The sequence below is a fragment of the Suricata suricatta genome, chromosome 16 (genome assembly GCF_006229205.1).
Source record: "Suricata suricatta isolate VVHF042 chromosome 16, meerkat_22Aug2017_6uvM2_HiC, whole genome shotgun sequence".
NCBI lineage: Eukaryota > Metazoa > Chordata > Mammalia > Carnivora > Herpestidae > Suricata > Suricata suricatta.
In genome coordinates, this window is record NC_043715.1 from 6,078,234 (window position 1) to 6,104,069 (window position 25,836).

At 53.8% G+C, this 25,836-nt stretch overlaps 3 long non-coding RNA genes across 5 annotated transcripts; 1 reads left to right on the plus strand and 2 right to left on the minus strand.

Annotated features, from left to right (window-relative positions):
* Positions 1 to 51: 51 nt before the first annotated feature.
* Positions 52 to 25,366, minus strand: LOC115281249. 3 transcript variants are annotated; one of them, XR_003904189.1, is made up of 5 exons: positions 25,254 to 25,366; positions 23,069 to 23,195; positions 15,366 to 15,454; positions 4,049 to 4,650; positions 52 to 904 (listed from the first exon to the last, which is right to left on the minus strand). It is a non-coding gene; the product is annotated as an uncharacterized LOC115281249 (long non-coding RNA). The 3 variants fall into 3 exon arrangements; XR_003904190.1 differs by lacking the exon at positions 52 to 904 and adding an exon at positions 1,401 to 1,980; XR_003904188.1 differs by lacking the exon at positions 52 to 904 and adding an exon at positions 1,401 to 2,070.
* Positions 9,334 to 13,294, minus strand: LOC115281251. The gene is made up of 2 exons (XR_003904192.1): positions 12,556 to 13,294; positions 9,334 to 10,359 (listed from the first exon to the last, which is right to left on the minus strand). It is a non-coding gene; the product is annotated as an uncharacterized LOC115281251 (long non-coding RNA).
* LOC115281250 lies at positions 17,585 to 21,764 on the plus strand. Its single transcript, XR_003904191.1, has 3 exons — positions 17,585 to 17,693; positions 19,290 to 19,514; positions 21,113 to 21,764. It is a non-coding gene; the product is annotated as an uncharacterized LOC115281250 (long non-coding RNA).
* Positions 25,367 to 25,836: the final 470 nt, after the last annotated feature.

Sequence of the window (25,836 nt, forward strand, 5' to 3'; positions counted from 1 at the left end):
CCTGATCGCCAGGGGCTGGGAGTTGATCACAAAAGAGCACAAGGCAATGCGGAGAGCTGATGAAATGGTTTTATATTTTGACTATCCCGAGAGATTACACAACTGTTATGTGTTTGCCAAAACTCATACACTATATCCCAAAAGGGGTGAGTTCTACTGAGTGTAGATCGTAATTTACTTAACAACAACAAAAACAGATTACAATACAGACGATAAGGCCAAGGTGGGGATTGTGGGAGAAGGAACAGTTAATGCAGGTTTGGGAAGACAGGGTCAGTGAGGCTTCCTGAGAGCAGTGACTTTCCCTGAGGCCAGTGAGAGGCCAGAGTGGTCAGCTGAGCGGGGACGCGGGCAGGGAGGGCGGGTCTCTGCAGAGGGCTGATGTGATCTGGGCTGGGCTCGGTTCGGAGTGAAGGGTAAACGTGTCCGAAGGAAGGCAGGGCTTGACGCTGACAGGACCTGCTGAGCCTTGCTAGGGCCTTTGGATTTTACCTGAGACAGTGGGGAGCTACTGATGGTCTTAGAGCAGAAGAGTGACCTGGATGATTTCTGGGCTTGGAAAATCCCCTGTGTGCGCAGGGGAGGGTGGAGGAGGGAGCCGGGCTGAAGGCGGGAAGACCAGGCGAGGCGTTCTCTCTGCACGGTCGTGCATTCCTGGCACAGACATTTTTGTACCAGGCACTGTTACAGGAGCCAGGGGTGGACCAAAAATTCCTGTGGCTCTTCCTTTCTACTGGAGAAGACAGACCATAAACAAGGAAACAGATTACCAAGGTCATTCCAGATGGCGGTGACAAAGTTCGAGCGCTGTGACACAGCAGATGGGCATGATGGGGGAAGTGGGAGGGGACTCAGACATGGTGGTCACAAAGTCCTCTTGGAGAAGAGGTCCTCTGAGCATGACCTGAGGAGGAGAAAAAGCCAGCTAAGTGAGCACCTAGAGAAGGAACTTAGGCCCCTGTCAAGTCCCCAAGATTGGTGGGGGGCTGCTTGCTTTTGAGGGGCACACAGTGGGTACAGAATGCAGAATCCCTAAAAGCCATGAAGTGGGGAGCAACTTCCCCTCCCGGGGGTCCCCCGTCTAGCAGAAGAAGCACAGCCTCCCCTGCAAGTGCTGTCTCGTGCCCCTGCCCCACGCCCCCCCGACTTTTGGGAATGACGGTTCACGGCCCCAAGCGTGGCGAGGACAGCCGGAACCCAGAGGGCAGTTTTCCTCTTGGTTCCAAAGGTCGCCGCTGTTGCCACTCAAAACAGTGCCCGTGTGGACAGAGTCACACCAGCTCCGGAGACACGGAGACTCTGGACACACCTGCAAAGGCCATTCTGGATTTTCAAACTTAGAAAAAAAAAAAAAGTAAAAGCCCCGAACCAGAAACACGCTTCGGTGTCTGGTGACTCACGGGTTGCTGCATCCTCCCAGGTCGGCTGGGTCCTGCCCGGGGCCTCTGGCGCGCCCCCTCCCTCAGCCACCCAGCAGAGGCGTCCACAGGGGACATTCTTTCACAGATGGAACCTCTGCGTCGGGTCTGAATGAAGCTGCCAATCAGCCAGCAGGCTACGCACTTGTAAGGGACCAAACTATCCCCGACAAAGTAAGAGCTGAAAACCAGAGATGGGTTCTGTGGCGTGCAGGAGGCCAGAGGTCCCAAACCGAGGTCTCAGGGAAGTTGGGTCCCCTGAGGCTCTGGGCGAACCTCTCCAGGCCTCTCTCCTCACTACTGGTGGCGCCAGCGGCCCTTGGTGGCCCTTGGGGAGTAGGCGTGTCCTTCCGCCCTGCGTCTCTCTCGTCACATGTGTCTCCGTGTCCTCTCTTCTCTTCATACGGACACCAGTCACGAAACTCAGGGCTCACTACAGCCCAGTATGACATCTTGATATACAAAGACGGTGACATTTTGAGGCTCCTGTGGGACGTGAACTGGGGGGTGGACACTGTTCAACCCAGTACACGAGGTAATGAACAAGATGGAGAAAATCAGGCTGGTAATGAACAAGATGGAGAAAATCAGGCTGGTAATGAACAAGATGGAGAAAATCAGGCTTGTAATGAACAAGATGGAGAAAATCAGGCTTGCCACACGCCCCCCCCCCCCCCGAGAGCTGGAATTAGAGGGCTCAGCTTGCCACTGGAAAGGTAATTTCCAGGGGCGGGGATGGGAGCCCCCCAGGCCCCCACAGGCCCAGGTAATAATCGGTGGTGGTGGCTAAACGGCCATCTGAGGAGAGGCAATCCACTCAAAAGCCAGCTATGGGAGACTGTATTTTCCAGACACATCTGTCCATACCAGCTGCTCTACCGTGTGACACGGACATTCCTCCACGGGACTGGCCAGTCTTTATAACTTCGTGTAACTGCTCAGCAGGACGCGGTGGAAGAGAGGATGCTGACAGCTTCTGCCCGGCTCAGGACAGATGCCTTAGGGGCCCCACGCTGGCCTAAGAGCAGCTACCTTGAGGCCACCATGCTGGAGGGACTGCATAGGGACACGGTGCAGAGCCGGAGGGAGTCCCAGGGAGCCTCAGCGGCTCTGGGCCCGCCACCCCCCGGCCCGAGCCCAGACAGCAGAGACCCGAGAGTGAAGATGTTTTTCAGATAACCCCAACCCAAGTCAGCATCTGCCTGCAACTCTATGGGAGACCCTGAGCCAGAACAGCCCCCCACTCCCCAATCCGTACGCACAGAAACCATGGTCCATAATCAACGCGGTTTTAAGCCAGTGAGTTTTGGAACGATTCGCTGGACAGCAATAGATCATGGGTACAAGGGGTTTGCTCTGTCACGTGGGCTTGCAAGTTTGGGGCAGAGCAGAATTGTCCAGGACAGTGGAAGAGAGGACTATCTGAACAAGTATTTGAAATGTCCCTTTAAGGGACACTATGATCAGTCTGTCGGGGGCGAGGGGGGGGGGGACACATTCCGGTGTGGCTGTTCCCACCATCAGGGAGCCCCTGCTCTGCCCTCTCACTACTCCCTCCACCTGACAAAGGCTATTTCACCAAATAGGACTCAGGCCACTGTGTTATGGGGAAGCACAAGACAAACTGTGCACACATATTATTTAAACTAACAGTTAAGAGTTGCTTTAAAAAGCTAATAGTGAGGGCACCTCGGTGGCTCAGACAGTTAAGTGTCTGACTCTTGGTTTCGGCTCAGGTCATGATATCATGGTTTTGCGAGTTCAAGCCCCACATCAGGCTCTGCACTGGCAGTGTAGAGCCTGCTTGGAATTCTCTCTCCCCCTCTCTCTCTACGTCTCCCCTACTTTCACTGTCTCTCTCTCAAAATAAATAAACTTTTAAAAAAAGATAATAGTGTGGGGCGCCTGGGTGCCACCCTCAATTGGTTAAGGGTCTGACTCTTGATTTCAGCTCAGGTTATGATCTCGTAGTTTGTGAGTTCAAGCCCCGCATCAGGCTCTGTGCTGACAGTGTCCACGGCCTGCTTGGGATTCTCTCTTTCTGCTCCTCCCCCACTCATGTGCACCTGTTCTCTCTCTTGCTCTCTCTCTCAAAATGAATGAACATTTAGAGAAGATAACAGTTACATATACATACATTTGCCACTACTCTCAAACACATTAAAGTTAGGATGTGTGATTGATTGGAAAGAAACGCAGATGGGAAGATGTGATAAAACAGACACAGTGGAACGTTCCGGGAGGAATCACAGGTGGTCAGACGCTTGCTGTGCCATTTGTTACACTTTTCTGTGTGCTCGAAAACACTCACAATAAAACGCTGGGGAAATAAAAAGAGCAAACAACTATAGAGCAAATATGGTGAGCCCGGGATGGTCCTAAACTTTAACATCTGATAACCTGCTCCGCCCTCAGCCCAACCTCGTGAGGGAGGGTCGGTGATTACCCCCATTTGGTTGACCAGGAGGCTGGTCACGCAGAAGCTGAAATCACGCAGACAGCGGTAAGGCTGGACCTGGCCGGGCAGCCCCAGCACCGGGCACACCTGGCCCTTATCACATACCACCTCTCACTCGTGCAATGCTTTTACAATCAGAGGAATTATAATTTTATAATTGAAACACACTTACCTTCAAGTTTGGTGCCATTCTTTCTGGCTGCCCAGTGAACCCGCCCTCTATGTCCGAGGCATCCCCACGGATGAGGCCACACCTTTCCCAGTGGAAGTCAGGGCCTTGCTTTCCCAGACTCCCCTGCAGCGAGGGTGCAGATATTCCTGGCTGCCCCCTCAGGCCGGTGCCCCAGCACAGGCTCGTGTTGGTAAGCTGAACAGGACATGCGCGTGTCAGAGGGCGCATACCAGGCAAAGGCAGCGATGTGGATGCCGGGCATCTGGCAGCAGCAAGACCAGAGGCTGCAGCCTCTGAGCCCAGAAGAATCAGCCAGCTGTTTCCACTGGAGCCACCCAGCGTCTGATTTTGCTTTGCTTCAGGCGGTGCAGACTCCAGGCGTGGATCTCTGCCCCTCTCCAGAACATGCAAGTCACGTAACAGCCTGCAGTGAACTCCTTGTGTCCGCTGACACTACAGTGGGCTCCTGCGCTGCCACCCACAACTGCTGGAGATGCCACATCTTCAGGGTGATTCCTAATGGTGTGGAGAAACTTGTGTCGACTTGAAGGCCTGTAAAGAGGCTGTTGACAGTGCTGAGTGCAATGGGCGGTGTCCTACAACTTAAGGGGAAATCGACATGTATATCCACGCATGTATAAACTATCACTGAAAAATCGCCAAGAAAGTGGTACTGGTGGTTATTCCCAGCAAGGAGCCTGAGTGGCTGGGGCTGAGGGCAGAAACTTATATTAAACCTTTAAAATTCTGGGGGTGCCTGGCTGGCTCAGTCAGTGGAGCATCCAACTCTTGATCTTAGGGTCGTGAGTTCAAGCCCCACGTTGGGTGTAGAGCTTACTTAAAAAGACAAAAGTCATTAGTCAGTAATACTCAAAGCCAATGTTTAGAGTTCTGTACTGTGCAAAGAAATGCCTGCCAAAAAATAAATACATAATTGAATTGATTTAAAGGACAAAAAAAAGGAAATGTGATTAAATATGAATCATGATCTCTGGGTGGTTATTTTTCTATTTATACATTTCTGTACTTTAAAAAATATCTTAATAATAATTTAAAAAAAAGGTACTCTGAAAAAGAACAGGAGCCCACAGAATGGGAGAAGATGTTTTTTAAAAATTTTTTTAATGTTTTATTTATTTTTGATACAGATAGAGACAGCATGAGAGGGGGAGGGGCAGAGAGAGAAGGAGACACAGAACCGGAAGCAGGCTCCAGGCTCTGAGCTAGCTGTCAGCACAGAGCCTGACACGGGGCTCGAACCCACGAGTGTGAGATCTGACCTGAGCCGAAGCCGGAGGCTTAACCGACTGAGCCACCCAGGCACCGCGGGAAATGTTTAAAATCATAAATCTTTTAAGAGACTTTTATCTTGTATCTAGAATATATAAAGGAGTCTTATGACTCAAATAGACACCTAAACCAGTTAAAAATCGGCAAAAAGTCCAAACATTTTCTCAAACATGCACACAGCCAATAAAACATGAAAAGATGCTCCACATCACTAGCCATCTAGGAAATGCAAAATGAAATCACATGAGATACCACTTCACACACACCAGGGTGGCAAAAATTTTAAAAAGATAGAAACAGGGATGCCTGGCTGGCTCAGTCAGTAGAGGATATGACTCTTGATCTCAGGGCCGTGAACCGGAGCCCCATATTGGGGGTAGAGCTTACTTAAGGTAAAATAAAATAAAATAAAAGACAGGGGTGCCTGGGCGGCTCAGTCAGTTAAGTGTCCAACTCTTGACTTTGGCTCAGGTCATGATCTCAGTTTGTGGGTTCAAGCCCTATGTCAGTGCAGTCTGCTTGGGATTCTCTCTCCCTCTCTCTCTGCCATTCCCCTGCTCACGTCTTCTTTCTCTCTCTCAAAATTAATATTTAAAAAAAAGACAGGAAGTGTTGACTAGGATGAGGGGAAAATTAGGACCCTCATATACTGTTGGTGGGGATATAAAAGGAGGCACCTGCTTTGGAAAATGGTATGGTGGTTCCTCAAAAGGTTGAACACGGGGTTACAGTATGACTCAGCCATTCCACTCCCAGGTGTTAGACTCAAGACTGGTGAAGACGCACATCCCCACAAAAACTTGAAGGCTAACACCAGCATTATTCATAACAGCCAAGTGGTGGAAACCCAAGGCAGACGTCCGTCAACTGATGGCTGGGTGAACAAAAACATGGTCTGCTTCTACAGTGGAATACATTCAGCAACACAGAGAAATGAGACACTGAGGCCCGCTACAGCATGGGCGAACCTGGAAAACACCACGTCGAAGGGGCCCGTCACAAAGAGCATGTGCCTTACGATTCCATGTATGTGAAATGTCCAGAATAAGCAAATCTATAGAGACAGAGCAAGCTTGTGATTGAAGCTGGTTGCAGAAAAGGGGAAAGGGGGAGTGGCCGCTTAAAGGGGCAGGGGTTTCTGTGTGGGGTGGTAAAAACATTCTAGAATTGATGGTGGTGATGGCTTCACAACTCCATGAATGCACCAAAAATCAGTAAATCGTATACTTTGAGAGAGTGGTGTGGGATGTGAATTGTATCTCAATGAAGCTGTTTAAAAATATAGAAAATGAAAGGAAATGTCCAACAATGGCTTTCTTATAGGGGCTTCCTCCTCTTCTGTCGGGTTGGGTTGGGTTTGGGGGTGTATGTGTGTGTTGTGTCCAGGGCCTGGCACAAACTGGAGCCCAGCAAATGTTTATTGATTGAATGGATGGACAGATGCAAAAAGGATGGATGGATCCATCGATGGGTGGACGGATGGTGGTGGCCAGCCTCCAAAATGGTCCCCAATTAGCCTCGTCTCCTGGGATTTATGCCCTTGTGTTGTCTCCTCCAACACTAAACAAAAGCTGACGCCGTGACTGCAGAATTCTGGGGAAGGGACAATGTGTGATGTGTGAGGCTAGGATGTAAAAGGCACTGCAGCTTCTGCTTCGGTCCCTTGGGCTGCTGTCTCGGGAGGAAGCCAGCCGCCATGCTGTGTGACACTCAAGCAGCCCTCTGGAGAGGCTCAGGTGGAGAGGGACTAAGGCCTGCTACTAATAGCAGCACGAACCAGCCAAACATTCTCGAATGCCTGCCCCTCAGAAACCATGATAATAAATTACTGTTGTTGTTTTAAACCATGAAGTTTTGGGGTGAGGGAGCTATAGATTACTAATAGAGATTTATATAGGGATAAATGGATGGATGGACGCATAGGTGGGTGGGGGGATGGACAGATGGATAGATGGATGGATGGATGGATGGATATGTGGATGCACAGGTGGGTGGGTGGGTGGATGGATGGATGGATGGAAGGAAGGAAGGAAGGAAGGAATTTTCAATGCAGGTCTTTCCTAGAGTTTCCTTCTCCTTTAACTCTCCCAAAAGTAAAGGAGATGCAACTGCTCCAACATGAGTCTCTCTTCCCGAGTCTCCACCTCAGCAGGGTTTGGGCTCAGCAAACATCTGTGCACAAAAGATGTGAGGTCACTACACTTCCTACCACACTTCCTCTCCCTCGCCCAAAGTAGCAGCAAGTGGAAACAACTGGAATCTCTTACGTTATTTCAGAAAACATGTGGAGAGGTCTGGTCTGTCTGTCCCAGGCCTGGCTCCAGGTCCAAGGTTCCCAGGACAGAGCAGACTTGGAACAAACTGCCAAGACAACGAGGTCAGGTGACGGGGGTTGCCGAAAGAGCAGTACTCTGCAGTGTAGACACATCTGGTTCGAAGCATAGCCCCCTTGCTTGGGCAACTCAACCCCTCCGGGCTCCTATTCTTCCTCAATAAGATAGAGCCGGTGACACCCTTCTAGGGACGTCTGTCACTCTTCAACGCCAATATTAATGAAAAGTTCACGTGGGACCTGGGACCCAGCGATCACCTTCCTTCTTCTACTCAGCTCTCTGCCCGTCCGCCCCTGGCCCCTGACGGTGTGTGGCATGGCCATCTGCACAGGCTCTGGCTACAGACGACCTGGGCTGGAACCCAGGCTCAGCTCCCTCACTGTGTGACCTTGAGCAAGACACTTAACTTCTCTGTACCACAGCCTCCTCACCTGTGAAATGGGGATAACACTAGTAGACGCCTCATACATTTGCTTGGGGATTAAAGGAGGTAATCTTTTTTTTTTTTTTTTTTTTTTTTTTTGAGAGACAGAGAGACAGTGCAAGCAGGGGAGGGTCAGAGAGAGAGGGAGACACAGACTCTGAAGCAGGCTCCAGGCTCTGAGCTGTCAGCGCAGAGCCCGACACGGGGCTCGAACCCACGAACCGTGAGATCATGACCTGAGCCGGACGCTTAACCGACTGAACCTCCAGGTGCCCTGAGGTAATTTCATCAGTGGCCATGAAGGCTGGCAACACTGATAGAGACGCACAGCAGCACATCCTACCATCCCACGGAGCTTTCTGGAAGGCAGCAGGGACGAGGGCAAGCTGGCCCTCGAGGGGAAGTTCTGCCCCCACCCAGCCTCCGCGACTGCTCCCGGGCTTGGAGATCTGACGCTCTATAGCGCCGGCTCTACCACTCCACTTCGGCACCGACCTCCGAAGTCCCACTGTGCCCCTGGACAAGCCCCTCTGTCCTCCCCGGGCTCCCTGGAAACGGACCACGTCAGCTGGCCTGCAGTCAGGGAAGGAAACAGACGACAGTGTGGCATGGCCACAGTGGGGCCCCCAGGGGAACGGCCACCTTTGGGTGGACTTGGTAGAATGTTCTCTCCCTAGTGGCGTGGTGCTCCAGAGAAGACCACAGGTTTAGCGTCCCTGAGGGGTGTCGCCCAAGCCTGCAGAGGCGGCTTTCAGGAGCTGGGAGCAGGGAAGTCAGTTAAAGGAGGTGAGGGCTTGCCTCCCACTGGGAGCTGCCTGTCTGCTCCGCTGGGCAGCACCCTCCCGGTTGCCAAGACTGCCCACGTGCTTTACGTCCTCTGACCCCTGACCCAGTAGAGGGGAAGGATTTCCAGCCTCTCTTTACAGATCAGGAAACAGAAGCTCAGAGAGGCCAGGCAGTTTGCCTAAGAACACACAGCTGGTCCTCCCCTCCCTACACCTCCCTCCCTCTGCACTGTGGCCGGGATGGTGACCTTTGTGGGGGTCACTGCTTCTGAGCAGAGAAAGTCAGCTCGACTCCCAGGGCAGAATTCCAACATTTCAGTATCGGGGACATAGCAGGTGCTCAATAAATACTGTCCTCCCTGTTTACATAATCATTATTTTTTAAAATAAGAAATGGTGACTATTTTTTCTAAGAACTCCAATGTGCCAGGCATTTCCTACACATGATCCTACTGAAGCTTCATGGCATATTTTATTTAATGCCCCAGAACAGATATCAGTGCCCCTTTGGGGACACCTGCAAGTACTGAAGACAGGGCTGGTTTTGACAATGTGAGGGAGATGTGTCAGGAGAAGGGGCCCCCGTGAGGGAGCCCTGCCCGGGGGCCACACACAAAGCCCTTCACTAACGCTGACTTGAGTGAGACTGAGGGCCGGCTCCTTACCAGGTTCTAGATGTGGATAAACTGTGAAGAGAAGGGCACGGCCTTGTGAATGTCTAAATCACCTACCAGGTGGCAGCAGGTGGAAGGAACAAAGAATAAACAGGAAAGGAAAGAGGATGGGACAGCAAGAGGATGGGGAGGGGTGTGGGGGGCATCCCGGAGGCGGCTCTGTCCCCTCCTCCACAGGTGGAGGTGGCAAGCCTGGGTCAGCCTCAGGGGTGGTGTACCAGAACCAAAGCCCTCAGCCCCCAGGTCTCGCCTTGACCCTTCGGGAATCATGCAGGGCAGCAGCAGGTCCCCCAGGGCAGGGGTGAGGGGTGGGGTGGCTGGGGACCCAGCCGGGGCAAGCTGGCCAGACGGCAGCCCTACACAGCGCGGCCCCCGCCGGAGGAAGACTGCGCTGGCCCCGGCCCTGGAGCCCCGGCTGCCAGCCGGGCAAGGGGTGTCACTGCATCCACACAGCCAGCCCTCGCCGTGAGGGGGGGGCCCCCGGCGCCTCTCCCACAGAGGAAAGCGCCAAGCCACCGCTCCTGTCATCTGAGTCCAGAGCGCTCTTCCCGGTCCCTGTAATCATGCGTGTGGGCGGGCCTCAGTGACCCTGCCAGCTCTCCTCGCCCTTCCCCCAAACACGGGGCCCACGCCCAACCCGGTCACCGAGAAGGGCACAACCCGGGTCAAAGCAAAGGAGACAGGGCTCCTCTTCGCCTGTGCCCAGGCCAACCTGGCGGTCAGCATCCTCGGTTCGCCCTCTGGGCCCGGCTCAGGCTGTCTCTCCGAAGGCCAGTCCGAGGCATTCCTTTCTGGCTTCTCTTTTCTTTTTATGTTTATTCATTTATTATTTCAGAGAGAGAGACAGAGAGAAGGAGTGAGAGAATGAGCACATAAGCAGGGGAAGGGCAGAGAGAAGAGGGAGACCCAGAATCCGAAGCAGGCCCCAGGCTCTGAGCCATCAGCACTGTCTCACAGCTGACATGCTGGAGCCAGTCACCAAGGTCACAGCGCTGGGAAGCGGCAGGACCAGGATTTGAACCCATGACGGCTCGCTCCTGATTTCATATCTCCCTGTACACAGAATGGCCAGATGGGCTTCCCAGTGCCCGTATCCCACTTAAAACCCCAGGATGTGGGGCAGGTTCTCAAAAAAAAAAAAAAAATCCAACATAATCACCGTATGATCTAGAAATTCCACTTCTAGGTATTCGCCCCGAAGAAGTGAGGCAGGGACCCGAGCAGGTATTTGCACACTCCTGTGCGGAAGCACCTCAAGTGTCACTGACGGATAAATGGATAAGCCAATGGGGTCTGAACACAGAGCAAACTGCGTTCAAACACAAGTCAAAAGGATGGAACTTGTGCCCCAGGCTCCCACGTGGGTGGACCTTGAGGGCACTGTGCTCACCGAAACACACCCGTCACAAAAAGACAAACGCTGCCTGGTTCCACTTACAAGAGGCAGGGAGGCCACTCAGATTCTTCTAGACAGAGAGCGGAGGGAGGGCTGGGGGCTGGGGGCGGGGAGGGAGTCCCTGTTTGGCGGGGACAGAGTCTCGGTCTGGGAGACTCTGCAGAGCCGTGCCCTTGAACGTCGTCACGGGTGGCTCGATTCATGTTCTGCATGTTGTGCCACAATAAACAGAAACGGAGACCCAGGACTTTGGCACGACCCTGGGCTGGGCACGCCCCAAGGACGACTGATGTTTACGTGCTACCAAACTGGCTGGATGGGGCCAGACTGGCGACAGAGGAAAGGGGATGGTCCCCGTCCACCTGAGCTTGAGGGCTGAGCCTGCTACAGGCGGGAAGCTGGGGGCTACTGGGGCGGGGAGGAGCGGAGGCAGGAAACAGGCTTGGGCACCCTTCCTCGGCGGGGGCCAGGGGAGGGGGGAGGCTCAGGCCAGCTGCAGCTTCTGCCCAGGGTCAGGCAAGGCACTACACCCTTGCCGGTACCAGGCTCTCCGCTTCGCACGATACATATAGTGCCGCATTTATTCCCACAGCCTTTCCAAGTGTTGCTATTTATGCCCATTGCATGGATGAGGAAACTGAGGCCCCAGAAGAAAAGCAACCTGGTCAAACACACCAGCTAACAAGGGGCAGAGCCAGGCCTGGAACCCACATTTCCTCAGTGCCCAGCTTCTTCCCAGGCCGCAGCTCCCCTGCCCACAAGGGGCACTTGCTATTGAGGTGCTAGGCTGGGGCTTCTGCCCAGAACAAGGGTCCTCACCTCCCTGAGCATCCTGAGGGGTCTGGCTGTCCAGGCAGGGCCCTAAAATTGGGCCACGTCCTCCACGGAAGTTGCTGGAAACAGATTCAGCCTACATGGAGCCTGAAGAGAGGGTGTGCAGCTGTCTGGCTGAGAGAGAGCTCAGGGAGCCCACTGGCCCCCCCTTCTGCTCTCTGGGACTCAGGAGAGGGTCTTGGTAGGGAGGGGTGAGGTGGGGTGGGGTGGAAGTCCAGGTGGAGAAGGGCCCTTAGCCCAGCTGAGTGGGCCCTTCCAAGAGAGACTCAGAGGCCACTGGGCCACTGCTGGGATGCCTGTCATTAGTGCGGCCACAGCCTGCCTCTGCCCCGGGGGAAAAGAGGAAGTGGTCAGAGGCAGCAAGAGAGAACCTGAAAAGAGGACGTGTCCCAACTCATACCGCCCCCTCCCTGCAGGAAAAAGGGGGCCAGGCTTGCCCTGGGCTTCTGGGAAACGCCCCCCCCGGAAGTTAAGACCACAACCTCCTTTAACCCCCCAGTGATGTCCTGAAAACACTCTAGAATTCGGACGGCCTCTGAGCCTCCAGCCTTGGGGACCCCCCCGCCCGAGGTCCAGGGCACAGTGGGAGACCCCAACCTCATGGCTATGAACAATGGAGGAGCGGGGCATCCTGGTGAAGAACATGCCTCTGGAGCTGTGGGATCAAATCCCGACTCCGCTGCTTTTCCGCTCTGTGGTCAGGGACAGGTTGCCTACCCTCTCCGGGCCCTGGTTTCCTCATCTGCATCATGGAGATAACGAAGCCCTTACCTCTAAAGGCTGCGGCAAGAACTCAAGGAGACACGAGCTGTGGAGTCCCAAATGCGGGGCCCGGTGGGCGGACAAGACTGAGAAGCCACCACTACTGTGATGCTAGGCTTATCGCTGAGGCCCCGGGGCCCTCGGGGCACCTCCTTCTCAGGGAGCCCAGAGCTGCGGCTGCTGGAGGCTGGGCACAGGGGATGTGCAGAGACAGCCATGAGCCACGCAGCCACCACCGAGGGAGAGAGAATCAGAAACATCTCAGGGACAAGAAGGGTTGAGTCCCATCTCTCCAGAGGCCCACCCGCCATGGCACCGCCTAATCCTCCACCACCTCCAGGGACGGTGTGCTGCCCACACACGACCCAGCACAGCACGAGGGGTCTGGGGCACCGTCCGGGGAGCCCAGCCCAAACTCTGCTGCCTTGGCCCGCGTGGTGGCCCCCGTCTGCCGCCGCCGCCGCCGCCGCCGCCGCCATCCTGAGTCTGGCTCGGAAGAGATATCGGTCCCCTCGCTAGCCTCCCATGGCGACGGCTGTGACAGAGTTTCCGTCCTGGCAGCAGTCAACAGGGCTGGGATGTGAGTGAGGTGTCCGCGGTGGGGGCCCGAGAGCGAGGGCCTCCGTAAATCTTCTGGCCTCTGAACCTCTTCCTTTCAGGGGGTCCCCTGGGCACCTCACCCTCTCCTGGGGGGTCCTTGGACCTCGGTGGTCCATCTCTGCTTCCCACTCCTCCCTCTTTCAAACATTACAACTACCTCCACTTTCACACCATCCACGTCCACCAAGATCCAGACAGCACACTTTGCAAGAAGGTCCTAGAATTGGAAGAATGAACGATTCTTTGGGTAGAAAACACCTTCATTTCTCAGAGCTTCACCTCCCAGGAGACTTTGCTACACGAAGTCTGAGAACTGGCCTCTGCTTCAAGCTGAGCAACCTCTTCTCCAAAAAACCTGCCTAAAGGAGGCGCTGGAAGCATAAATAGAAACTCCTAGGACACTGCTGCCAGAAGGTTACACCCAGTCTGTGTGACAAAAGACCAAGGGACAGTAATATTTTAGCAATTCCCACAAGAGGAAACACACTTAGCCAACTTAAAAAAAAAAAAAATCAACCTCATTATCCCCCAAAGGAAAGAAAATTAAATGCTCTTTTTACATTCACATCAAATCATTTGCACTTTTTATAAGTGGTTTTCTATGTTTGTTCAAACACGTAGATCTCTATGTGTGTGTATGCTTACAGCACATTTTTCCCCTCAAAATGGGATCTTTCCTTGTTACACAAATCGAACACTAAAGTACTTAGACATTTCTTTGTGTAACAATAGACTGCGGACATCTTTCAGGTCGGCCAATCCAGCAAACAGCATTGGCTCTGTTTTAATGGGATGTGGATGGAGCCCGGTTTCAGTCTTAGCTCTAACTGTGTCTCACTGTATGACCTCAGACAAGCTGCCAAGATTGGCGCATTGTTTACAGTTCTGAGTCTTTGTTTCTCTTATAAGCTGACGCATTCTTCCGCACAGATCTTTGAACACTTGGGTGGCAACCTTCACAGGAAAAAAATTTGCTCCACTGTAAATGCTGGATCACATACCAAAGCATTTTTAAGTTGTGACAGAAATGTCAAAATGTCTAAGTACTTTAGTGTTTGATTACTTTATGATCCTTATCCAAAAGTTAGTGTTTGATTTGGTAACGATATCCGTCTATTTCTTTATTATTTTTTCGTAATGAGAAAGACCACTTTGTTGCAGATTATAGAAATGGGGGAAGGGCGCCTGGGTGGCTTAGTCAGGTAAGCCTCTGACTCTTGATTTCAGCTTAGGTCATGATCTCACGGTTCGGGAGACCAAACCCTACATTGCATTGGGCTCTATGTGGACAGTGCAGAGCCTGCTTGGGATTCTCTCTCCCTCTCTCTCTGCCCCTACCTGCTTGGGCATGCTCTCTCCCTCTAAGTAAATAAATAAAGAGACACAGAGAGAGATGGTAAAAAGCAGCCCAGACAGGCTCAGGGAAGAGGCTCTTTGGCTGAGTTAGCTCCTGGCCCCCCAAATAAACTCTCAAATCAGTTGCCCATGAACATGTAAATCAGACCTATGCTTTGGGTGCGGACCGTGGACTTGTTTCCTGCCTGGAGGGCCTCATGCAAAAGCGACAACGGGACAGCCGCTGGGCTGAGCCTCAGGGAGCCCCCTGAGCCTGGAAGTCAACCCCGCCCTGGCCACCCCTACCTACCCTGGGCGCTCTCTTGCTACATCCAACCCTTAGAGCTTAGAGCGGCCACCTGCAGGAGGGAGGGAGCCAGGCTGGGTCCCTGGGAAGGACTCTGTTTCAATTTCAGCTCGAATTGTGTCTCACTGCATGACTTCAGACAAATTGCTAAGACTCTCTGATCCTCTGTTTTCCTAATCTATAAAATGGGTCAAATAAAACCTGTCTAGCTCACTGGGTTGTGATGAGAATCAGATGTGGGAAAGGATATGAAAGTCGCTGGTTTTCCTTCCTTCTGTTTTGGGTTTCCCAAAAACAGCCGGGGAGCAGGGGAGCCCAGCCTGGGGTTTTCTGACCACAAGTGCTTTCCCAGTAACCGTCTTCTCCGAAGTTATTATTAGTTTTATCTGAATGGCCATGACACACAATCCGAAAGGTCTAAAAGGGTAAGTGTGAGAAGTGGCCCACTTCCGCCCCCCCCCCCCACCCCGTACCCTTCCCAGAGGCAGCCTCTGTCATCTCTATTTTGTGTGTCTCCCGCCCCGGGTGTTTTGTGCATTTCCACCGCTTTGCTTTAAAAACAAAACAAAAATCTTACCAAAGTTTCTTGAAGCTTTTCTCCCATCAGTGCATACGCAGCTTTCTTTTTCTTGTTGGCGCTTACTGTTTACGTTGGAAGTTTCAACACTATAAAAAGTTGCAAGAAGAGGAGCATGAACAACCACATATTTAAAGTTGGATTCACCAAGTGTTAATACACACCACCTTTGCTTTAACTGTTCCTCTTTTTTCTAAACTATCCAAGAGCCAAGCATTGGGACTTCTACGTACTTCAGCAGACGGCTACTAGGAAGGACATTGTCCTGTGCCACCACGATGCGGTGATCACATCCAGGGAACTCAACATTGATTCGATGCTAATGTCTAACATATGACCCATAATCAAATTTCCCCAGGGGTCTGATTAAAATGTCCTTTTTAAGAATCCAGGTTCCAGTGAAGGATCGCCCGGTGCCCTTAATTGCCAGGTCTGTTTCATGTCCTTCAATCTCCCAGCCGATTTGGCCTTCTATGACATTAACATTTTTGGGGGGCTAGGCCAGTTTGGTAAAATATCCCTCAATTTGGATTTCTCTGATACTTTCTTCACAGTGTATTTCGGATAAACATTTTTGTGCAGGAATGGACCACAGGTGACATTACACCTCATTCCTAGTAACGGCCACATAGTATGTAACTTGTCCTCTGCCCATAGAAGCCTGGACAATTTCCAATCATGTTTCATAAACAATGCTACCATGAATATTCTTACACTTCTGTCCTTTTGAAACAGTCTAGTCTGTCTAGAGGATAAATTCCTACAAGTGCGATCATTGCACCTGCATAATTGCCCTTCATAGAGGACACACCCCTTAATGCTCCCATTGATACTGAGGACACTCCTTTACAGGAGTTTGTCTTTTTTTTTTTTAACTTTATTTATTTATTTTGAGAGAGAGAGAGAGAGAGAGAGAGAGAAAAGGCTCGAGTAGGGAAGGAGCAGAAGAGAGAGAGAAAATCCCAAGCAGGCTCCACACTGCCAGCATGGAGCCCAGGGTAGGGCTGGAACTCACCAACTGTGAGATCATGACCTGAGCCAAAGTCAGACACTTAACCCGCTGAGCCACCCAGGCACCCTCTTCATTTTTTAGCTTGCATCTCACTGTGTCCTGGCTAGTAAGGTCTCACGTGCTTGCCGAGGCTCTGAGTGACAAGATTTCCTTATCTTTCCCCCCAGGAGTTTTGGCTAGAATCCAAGGAATCCTACTTTGCGGAGAAAACGTCCCAAATGCTCTCCTGAAACGAATTTTTGCTTTTGGTGACAAGCACATCCATTTGCTCTGTAAGCTCAGCTTCAAAGGGAAGGGAGGGGGGCGGGACTTGTTACGCAAGGAAGGCGTCTTAAGCACCTTGCTAGTTGCTTGATGGAGTTACCAAGGCTGCCGGTGAGAATGATTAATCCGCCCACTTTACACATACGAAAACAGAGGTTCAGGGAGTTTCCGCAGCCGATTTACTTGAAGGAGTGGAATAACTCAGGCCTGCTCGCCATCACTGAAGCTGGCTAGGTCCTATTCTCCGCCTCCTTGGGTGTTGGTGGTTGGGAGAGACAAAAACAAATTCTACTTATTGACCCCAAATCCAAAACCTGTTAACCCCCTGCCGCGGCGGCAGGCTCATGCCAACCATTCCAGCACTCTCTGCTGGCTCTCAGGCCACGTGAAGACTGCTTTCCCCAGAATGCACCGCTCCCGCGGACTCTTCCGGCCTCTGTGGACTACACTTCCCAGAATGCGGTGCGCCTTCGTCCGCGACTCGCTTCCGCTTCCGGCCCAGGCGTTTCCTGGGAGTTGGGGTTTTTGTGCTGGGAGACAGACCGCGAGCACCCCGGGGCTGTCACCCCTTGTGTCGCCAACGCATCCGGTGGGAGTAAGGGCCACACTTCGCCACCAGGAGATGCTGCGCTGGCCTGAAACTACTTTCTACCTTTTTTTGGCCAGCAGGCTGGCTCCGTTCGTGGCCGCACAGCCCTGGGGAGTCATCCGTTGAGCCTTTCTCTGCCTCTAGGGTTCGTAGGGGTTCTTTCCGAGTCCTGGCATTCTCTTTACTGCTGAGCTTTCTAGCGGCCACGAGGTCCTGGCCTTTATTCTGTGACATCACGTTGCACAAGCGCCCCTATGTTTTTCTTCCTGGAGACACCTGCTCCCTTCCAAGCAAGCAAGAAAGCAAGCAAGCAAGCAAGCATGCAAGAAAGAAAGAAAGCAAGAAAGCAAGCAAGCAAGAAAAGCAAGCAAGAAAGCAAGCAAGCAAGCAAGCAAGCAAGAAAAGAGGACGTTAGCAACTTCTAAACATGTTATGTTGCTCCCACCCACTCTGGCCCCCTCCAGTGAGTTAGGCTCACGGTACCAGGGCAATCTTTGAAAGTTAAATCACTCAGTTGCTCTATTACACTCCATCGCTCCCCATTGCTCCCAGGATGCCATCCAGACCCCATGCCATGTGAGAGCTGACCTGCTCACTTTCACCTTCTACTTCCGGCCCCATTCATCCCCTCCAGCCCCACTGGTCCCGCCCCTGCAATATGCCTCGCTCCCTCCACCTCCTGGCCTTCGGCCCTGCAGGGGCCTCTGCCTGGACTGTGCTACCTTCTGCCCTTTCCTCAGCTTACAGCAGTTCATTTTGTGTCGTTCAGAGTCCTACCAAGGGATAGAAAGCACGCTCCTTCTTTTAACAGAATAATAAGCTAGGTCCATTAAAAGGTATCGTGGGTTAATAATGACACAGAGCGGCTACAACCCCCAGGACTAGAGGAACACAGGAAGCAGCCCCGTTACTGTTATGAAAATTTAGGAGGCCAGGGGAGGCCAATGCTAGGCTCCAGGCCTCGAAGAGGCTGGTCAGCCTAAACATCACCCCTCCAGAGAGGTGGTCCTTGTCCTGCTAACGCCCCTGCAGAGCACCCCACCCTTCCCTTCAGAATGCCATCCACAGGTCCTAATGCCCTGTCTATGTGTGCTGGTGTCTATCTGACCTCAGTCTCTCCCCTGGACCCCCAAGAGCAGTGTTTACGCGACGCTGCACATCACTGTGCTAAGAGCCCCCTGGACACCTGGTTGACAGGATCATTTCTCAGGGACAGTGCATTGGGAGTTTCTGCTCTGACTGGGCTGGAAATCTATACTTGACCTTGAACCTGCTCTTTGCCCAGGACTTGCTGTAACTAGAGGGACTGAGAGGGGCCCAGATAGATTCCTGGGCACAGGACTGAAGGTGGCACACTCCCTCTGGAGGCTGTGCAGGTGCAGGGCTAACCTGGAGAAGCTCATGTCTTGAACATTGCCTGGCACTTAGTAGGGTTCAGTAAATATGTGCTGAGTGAATGAATGGCACCCAGCCTCCTATTTTCCAGGGCACCAGTCCACTTGAAGTACTTGATTCTCTAGGTCATCTTTCGGCTGAGAAGGGCGATGCGGACTTAAACTGCTCCCCCCAGCCCCAACGGTAAATTTTATATTTTTACAATTAAAATTTTTAATGGAACGGAAAATCCCCCCTGCAGGAAATAAGTCATGTGGTGCAGCGGGAAGTGTATCTGCTCTAGAGCCAGAGTCCCTGGGTTCACACTGAAGTGATTCTGCTTCTAGGCTGTGTGGGCTTGGGGAAATCACATTCCCTCTCTGAGCCACACTTTCCTCACCTGTAAAATGCAGCTAAGAGAACATCAAAGCCGCAGCACTATGTGTGGCACATGCAGGTACTTCATGCAAGTTTACTTCCTGTTGTTGTGAGCCCCAGTCACAGCTCAAACAGAGAACCTCCCTCTGACTCCCCGAGAGTGGGTTAGTGGCCTTGTGTGGGGCTGACAGGCTTGGTCCGTGGGAGAAAGGGGCTCTCTTGCTCTATGAAGCAAAATGGGTAGATGGGTCAGAACTCTCTCCAAACTTGCTTAAGTGAAATGGGACGTTTCTTGTCTCACATGTAGGGCACTAGCTTCAGGTCAGGCTGGATCCAGGACCTCACAGACCTTCATCACGGTTGTCTGCCTCATCAACCCAGTGACTGGACAATAGGAGTGCAATGGCTACTCCCTGCTTGACTGCAGTGCCTCTTCAGGCAGGGCAGGGCTGGTGACTGTGATTGACAGCCCCACCGAGCCAGCTTCCCAAGGAGAAGGGTTGATGTCACCAGAAGACTAGAGGAAAGTAAGGTAAGTGGTAAACCTTATTACCTGTCACTCTTCTAAGCATTTCTCCTTGGTAACTCATCAAATCCTCTAATAATCCTACAAAGTAGGTGTCATTTTCACCATTCCCATTTTATAGATGAAAAAGCTGAGGCACAGATTGGCTCAGGTCAGAGCTAGGGACAGGAGAGCCAGTATTCAGCCCCAGGCAGTCTGGCTCCAAGTCCAAGCCCTCCGTGTCAGACAATAACAGGAGACTGACGTGACAGGGACAGCCCCAAAAGGGGTCCAGCACCCCCCTGGGGTATATGGAGAGCAGCTGGCGACCACAGCCTCAGGTGGCCCCGCCTCAGGGTGAGGCCTGTCTTCAGTACCTCTGTGTCTGGAAAATTCTGGGAACTCTCAGAGGGCTTAACAACAAGTGGAGAACATTCCCAGGCTCCACCCCAGGGGTAAAAGTCCTGGATGGAAGAGCTTAGAAACCGGCTTCGCCACTGCCACAGGCTGACTGTTTGGCTTGGGGCCAGCCCCTGCCCCTCTCTGGGCCTTTCTTCCTATTGCAAATGAGCGAGTAGGGGCTGACTCCCCACGACTGGGGGGTTCTCTCTGGGGAGAAGCTGGGGGTGAACCGCTCCGACTTGTGGTCGGCCAGGTGCTGGGGAAACAAGGTGTCCCCAGCCCCCCGCACATCAGTGGTTCCGAGCCCCCAGCGGGACTTGGCCTGTGAGCCCAGCTTCCTCTCCCACGGCCGCCTTCTCCCCAAGGCTCCCCTCACTCACCCCTCCCACACGCTGGGCCGGCGCAGTCTTGCTGCCTCTTCTCCATCTGGTTTCATCGGCTCTCAGCTCAGGTGATTTCCCAGGGTTCCCGGATTTAGCAAGTAAAATTGCAATCTTTGGGACAGAATTCTACTAAAGAGTTGTGAGTCATTTCTCTGAAATTCAAATCCAACCGGAAAGCCTGCATTTTGTCTGGCAACCCTCCCCCAGGGGACGTTTATCCATGTCTGGAGACTGTGGATCCTCAACACGGGGGGTTTCATTGGCATCTAGTGGGTTGTGGCCAGTGACGCTGTTTAACACCCTACAACACGCAGGCATGAGGCATAATCTTGCCCAGATGTCAACAGAGCCAAAGATAACAAATTCTAGGTTGTCCCCAAAGCTAACACACACTTCACTGCAATCTCAGGGACCTGTCAGGGCCACCAGTGGTCACCTCCCTGAAACAAGGAAATGGCTTGTTCAAGGTCATGTAGCTGGAAAGGAGCCACGTGGAGTCCTCGACCTGTTTGTGCCTTCTCCTAATAGACTCGTCTGACACCAGGACATACGGTGTGGGAGGCCAAGCAGGGAGAGCCCTGCAGGGTCCCCACCCGCCAGGGAGCCGCAGTGGGGACTGGCGCTTCCAGGCTCCTTCTGGGGCGTGCAAGCCAGTGCTGGAGAGGATCCCAAGTGCTGCCACCAGGGGGCAGCACAGACCGGGAAATGAGTCTTCACACCGCGGCCTTCAGGAAGTAACGCATATTCTTGCAGACTCCGAGGTCCACCTGCAGAGAATCCAATTCAGCAGATTTGCAGGTCTGTGATGCTCACCAGGCTTTGGCATTTTTTTTTTAACAGCTACCAGGTGATGTGGATGTTCAGCCAGGCTTAAGTACCGCTGGTCTAAGACCTTGTTTTTCATCCCTGATGGCTCATGAGAATCACCTGGGAGCCTTCAAAATATCAGGTGAAGACCACCACCCCAATGTCCACCGCTGAATGACGGATAAACAAAACGCGGTCTGTACGGACAACGAAATGCCACTTGGCCACGAGGGGAAGGGCACTCGGACACGGGTACTGTGAGGCAGATCCCTGGAAGTCACTGTGCTAAGTGAGCCAAGCCGGGCACAAAGGAGCCCTGTCGTCTGAGGTCTAGAGCGGTCGAATTCATAAAGACAGAAAGCAGGGGTCACCATGGGCTGCCGGAGGGCGGGGTGGGGACTCGGTGTTTAAAGGGTAGAGTTCCAGTTCAGGACGACGAACATTTCTGGAAGTGGTGGCGGCACGGCCACGTGAATGTGCTTCTTGCTACCGAACTGCACGCTGGAAAACGGCTAAAACGGTCAACTTTACGTTATGCACATTTTTCCATCGTAAAAAAATGTGGTGGAAACATACACGTCACGATTAAAGTTTAAGATCATTCCACAAAACTAGGGCACCTGGGCGGCTCTGTCGGTTAAGCATCCAACCTCAGTGCAGGTCATGGGTTCGAGCCCTGCCTGGGGTTCTGTGCGGACAGTGCAGAGCCGGCTTCTGATCCTCTCTCCCCTTCTCGCTCTGCCCCCTCCCTGCCTGCACAATCTCTCTCTAAAATAAACATTTAAAAAACAAAAAGATCATTCCACAAAACAAAACCATGAGTGTCCAAATCTCTGCTCAGACCAATTCAGTAAGACGGTCTGGGGTCTGAGCCCTTGGACACAAGTGTGGGGGGCGGCCACAAATAGCTGTGGTCAGAGATTATTCTAAGATTCCAGCATCAGGGAAGAATGGGGGTACACCATCCACTTCCCTGCTGTCATGGGTTTACAATCAGTCCACAAATTCTTTGATGCTCTTCCTCAAGAGGGGACCCTAATCTCCCGCCCCCGCGCGTGCGCTGGTCTTAATGCCTCGCTGCTAACAAACAGGCCAAAAGCAGAAGTGATGGTGGGGGTATCACAGACCTGGTGGCCAAAGTCACCCTCGTTTCGACTTTGGTCATCCTGTCTCTCTGATGACGCACCCTAGGGGGAGCTATGTCAGGAGATCTGGACACCGGGTGATGCGAGACAGAGGCCTCTTGCCAGAGGCGGCGCGGGGGCCGTCACACAAGTGGGTCCCCCAGCCCAGCAGAGCTTTCAGACAAGTCCACGGCCCCAGCCGACATCCTGATTGCCGCCACGCCACGCAGGAGCCAGCCGGAGCCGGAGCCACCCGGCTAAGCCACTCCTGACTTCCGGACCGCAGAAACAAACACGCTTGTTGATTCCAGTCGATGCATTTGGGGTGATTTGTTACACAGCAGTGGGTAATCGATACATCCATTCACGAGTCACAGGATTGTCCATTCAGCCCTTTCCACAGCCCCCCACCCACCCACCCACCCACCCATCACAGGACAAGGGCCCAGCACAAAGGAGATGCCTGTCAGACCAAACACTTTCTAAGCATCAAGTCCATGGGCCTTGCTGAGACTGGCCAGGAGATTGGCCACGCCCCTCGAAGTGGCTTCCCCACGAGTCCACCCAGCCTCATTTTCCCCTCATTTCCTCCCACAAACCCTTCCCTGAGAGAAAAACCTGGCTGTGACTCAGGGCCATCAGCCTGGGGGGAGGCAGAAGGCTGGGGACAGCTGAGCCTCCTGCCCCTTGGGGACAGGAAGCTTTGGGCTTTTCTGGAAGCCACGTGGGGCAGCCACAGAATGGCCGCTTCCTTCTGTACGGCAGAGGCCTGTCTCCTCCCGGAGACCATCGGCCAGGCCTGGGCCCTCCCCACCCCACACGTACCCGTTCCCACACGAATCCCTTCTCATCCCTCGGGGTTTACCTGACATGCCAGCGCCTGTTTTCTTATCCATAAAATGGGGATAACGGGGTATGTTGAACTGGATGTCGTGGTGCACAGGACCCTCAGCAAAGGGCCGCTGGCAGCAGGTACCGAAGCACTTGCTGAGCTGGTGTGACAAGAGTGAAGAGTGTCAGTAAAGCCCACGGCCTCCCAGCAGCCGACAGGGCCCGCAGGTGCCTCCCAGCCCTCCCCCCTCCTCCCAGCTTTGCTCCCTCTGCTCCCGCTGACCATCTCCTCCTGTTCCTCTCACACTCCATGCCTGCTCCCCGCTCAGGGCCTTTGCACTGGCAGCTCTCGCTGCCTCCAATGCTCCTCCCTCCCCTCCTTCAGGGCTGTGCCCAGATGTCCCCTTCCTTCTCAGTGAGGCCTTCCCTGGCCACTTTTCCTCCACTCTCTCCATCTCCCTTTTTGGATTCAATTTTTTCCCCATCACTTCTAGCCTTTTAAGACACTACATCTTTTTCTTTATGACTTTGTTGCCTGACTCCTCTCGGACATAGGCTCCACAAAAGGGGGAGTGGCCTTTACTCATTGCTAGATCCCCACACTTAGCAGAGTGGCCAGCACACAGTAGGTCTGCAAGGTGGATGGGTGGATAAATAATAACGAAGAGAGGATGGATATTCAGTGGGACTTCGGCAGCCGTGAAATCATCATCCAGGTGTGGGTTCCCCGGATCATAGAGAAAGTCAGAAAACTGAAGACCAGACCTCAGGGCTTATTTACAAAGTGGCTGCAAAAGCTTGGCTCGAGGATTGGAGACCCCAGCAGGAAGCAGCGGGGTGGTGACTAGCAACTGGGAGAGGGAGCTGGGCGGGGGGGGGGGGGCCGTCCACACAGTCTTCCCAAGCCCAACACCCGCGCCACAAGCGGAACACACTGGTCACCCCCGTGACCAGCCAGGGCAGCGGCAGGGAGCCAAGGACGAGGGCAAGGCCCGGGAGGCACAGGACAGGCGTCCCTTCCCACGGTTCCTCCAGCCGAGGAGGAAGGAGCTCGGAAAAGGGAAGAGACGAGAAACGAACGAGAAGGAGGCGAGGCTGCAGCGCGCCAGCCTGGACAGGCTGTTACTGCAGGCGTCTTTAAGAATCTGGAAAGTTCGACTGAACGAGGTCTCGAGACAAAGAAAACACCATTTCCTACTCGCTCTGGGGAGGGCGACGCCAGCAGGCGGGCGGCAGTGTCAGGACGCCGCATCTCTCTCGCTGGGGTCGTGGGGACCCGGAGGCGCCCCCCCTACGTGCTCCTCGACGGCAGGAAGGGGCAGGGGGCCCCAAACAATGGAGCTAGGAGGGGGAGGGGCGAGAGGTCGGTTCAGGGGAGGGTGCCCCCTTGGGTGTGTCACCATGGGGGAGGGGATGGCAGCCCCCGGGCTGTTTTATGCCGAGGCAGCTCCGGGACCGCAGGAAAGGCGCTGTGGCCGGGCGACAGGGGCGAGGGCAGGCTGGGGGGCAGCGGGGAGCCCCTCGGGGGTCCCGGCACCCCGCCCTCCCGCCGGGCGGTGCTCTGGGGGCAGAGCGGCAGGACCCGGGTGCCTTCTTTCTGCTCCCCTCAACCCTACAATACCTTCCCGGCCCCGGGGTCTGCAGCAGCTGCGACGCGCGCGGAGGGAGCGGGGGTCTCCATGGCAACGTTGACGTCAGGGCCCCGGGCCGAGCTCGCCGCCTCCCGCCCCCACCCGCCGGCCTGGCGCAGCCCCAGCCCGGGTCTGCAGCAGCTGGGATGTCAGAGGCGTCGGAGCCGCCACCCTGCCTTCCGACCTGTCCCGTCCGGGCGGCCGGAGGCGGACAGGTGTGAGCTAGGCCAGCCGGGTGTCGCCTGCCTGCCAGCTTCCCCGGGCCCGTGGTGCTCCCACGGCTCTCTCTGCTGCTGGCCAAACAACCTTACTTCTGGCCTCATTAACAGGCAGCCCCTCCCCAGGGAGCATGGCATTTTAATCGGAATGCGGGAGGTGATGAGCCCCGACCTCCTCCTCCACTCTCCCAGGCTTCGGCCCGCCTCCCTCCCCTCCACGCCGCTCCGCAACGGAGGGGGGTGGTTTGTATTTGAACAACTCCCAAAGTATCATGTATCTCTCCCCCACCACCCTGCCTCCGCCCCTTGCCTCTCTCCCCTGCTGCTCCGGCCCCCTCACTTCGTCTTCCTCCCTTCTGCTAGTCCGTACCTCCCCTCTGCCAGGCCCTGCCAGGCCCTGCCTCAGGGCCTCTGCACCGGCTCTTCCCGCCGCTTGGAACGCGCGTCCCTGCTCCACCTGCCGCCGGGGCGGTCATTTCCGGCTCTTCCAGGTGGAGGCACTTAGCTCGGTGCTGCCCCCTCTCGGAGGCGCTCATTGCAGCAGCCTGCACCTCCTTTCAGCTCTCTCCACCGCCATGATGAAAAAACGGTTTGCGGGGTTGTCTGGCTAATGGCTGCCTCCTCTCTCAGACTGGATGTGGCGGAGGATGCCGTTTGCTTTATTTACTTCTGAGTCTCCAGTATGCCTGGCACACAGTAGGTGCTCAGTACATTAAAAAAAAAAACACCTTGAGATATAATTCACCAAACACAATCCACTCAAGTGCACACATCCATGTTTTTTTGGTAGAGTTGTGCAGTCAATTTGGAACATTTTCATCACCTCCAAAATGAACCCCTGCCCATGCCTGGCCCCCATCCCCTCAGCCCTAAGCAACCGTGGATGGACTTTCTCCATACATTTCCCTATTCTGGGCTTTCACATGATGGGGGTCATATAATGTGATCCCACT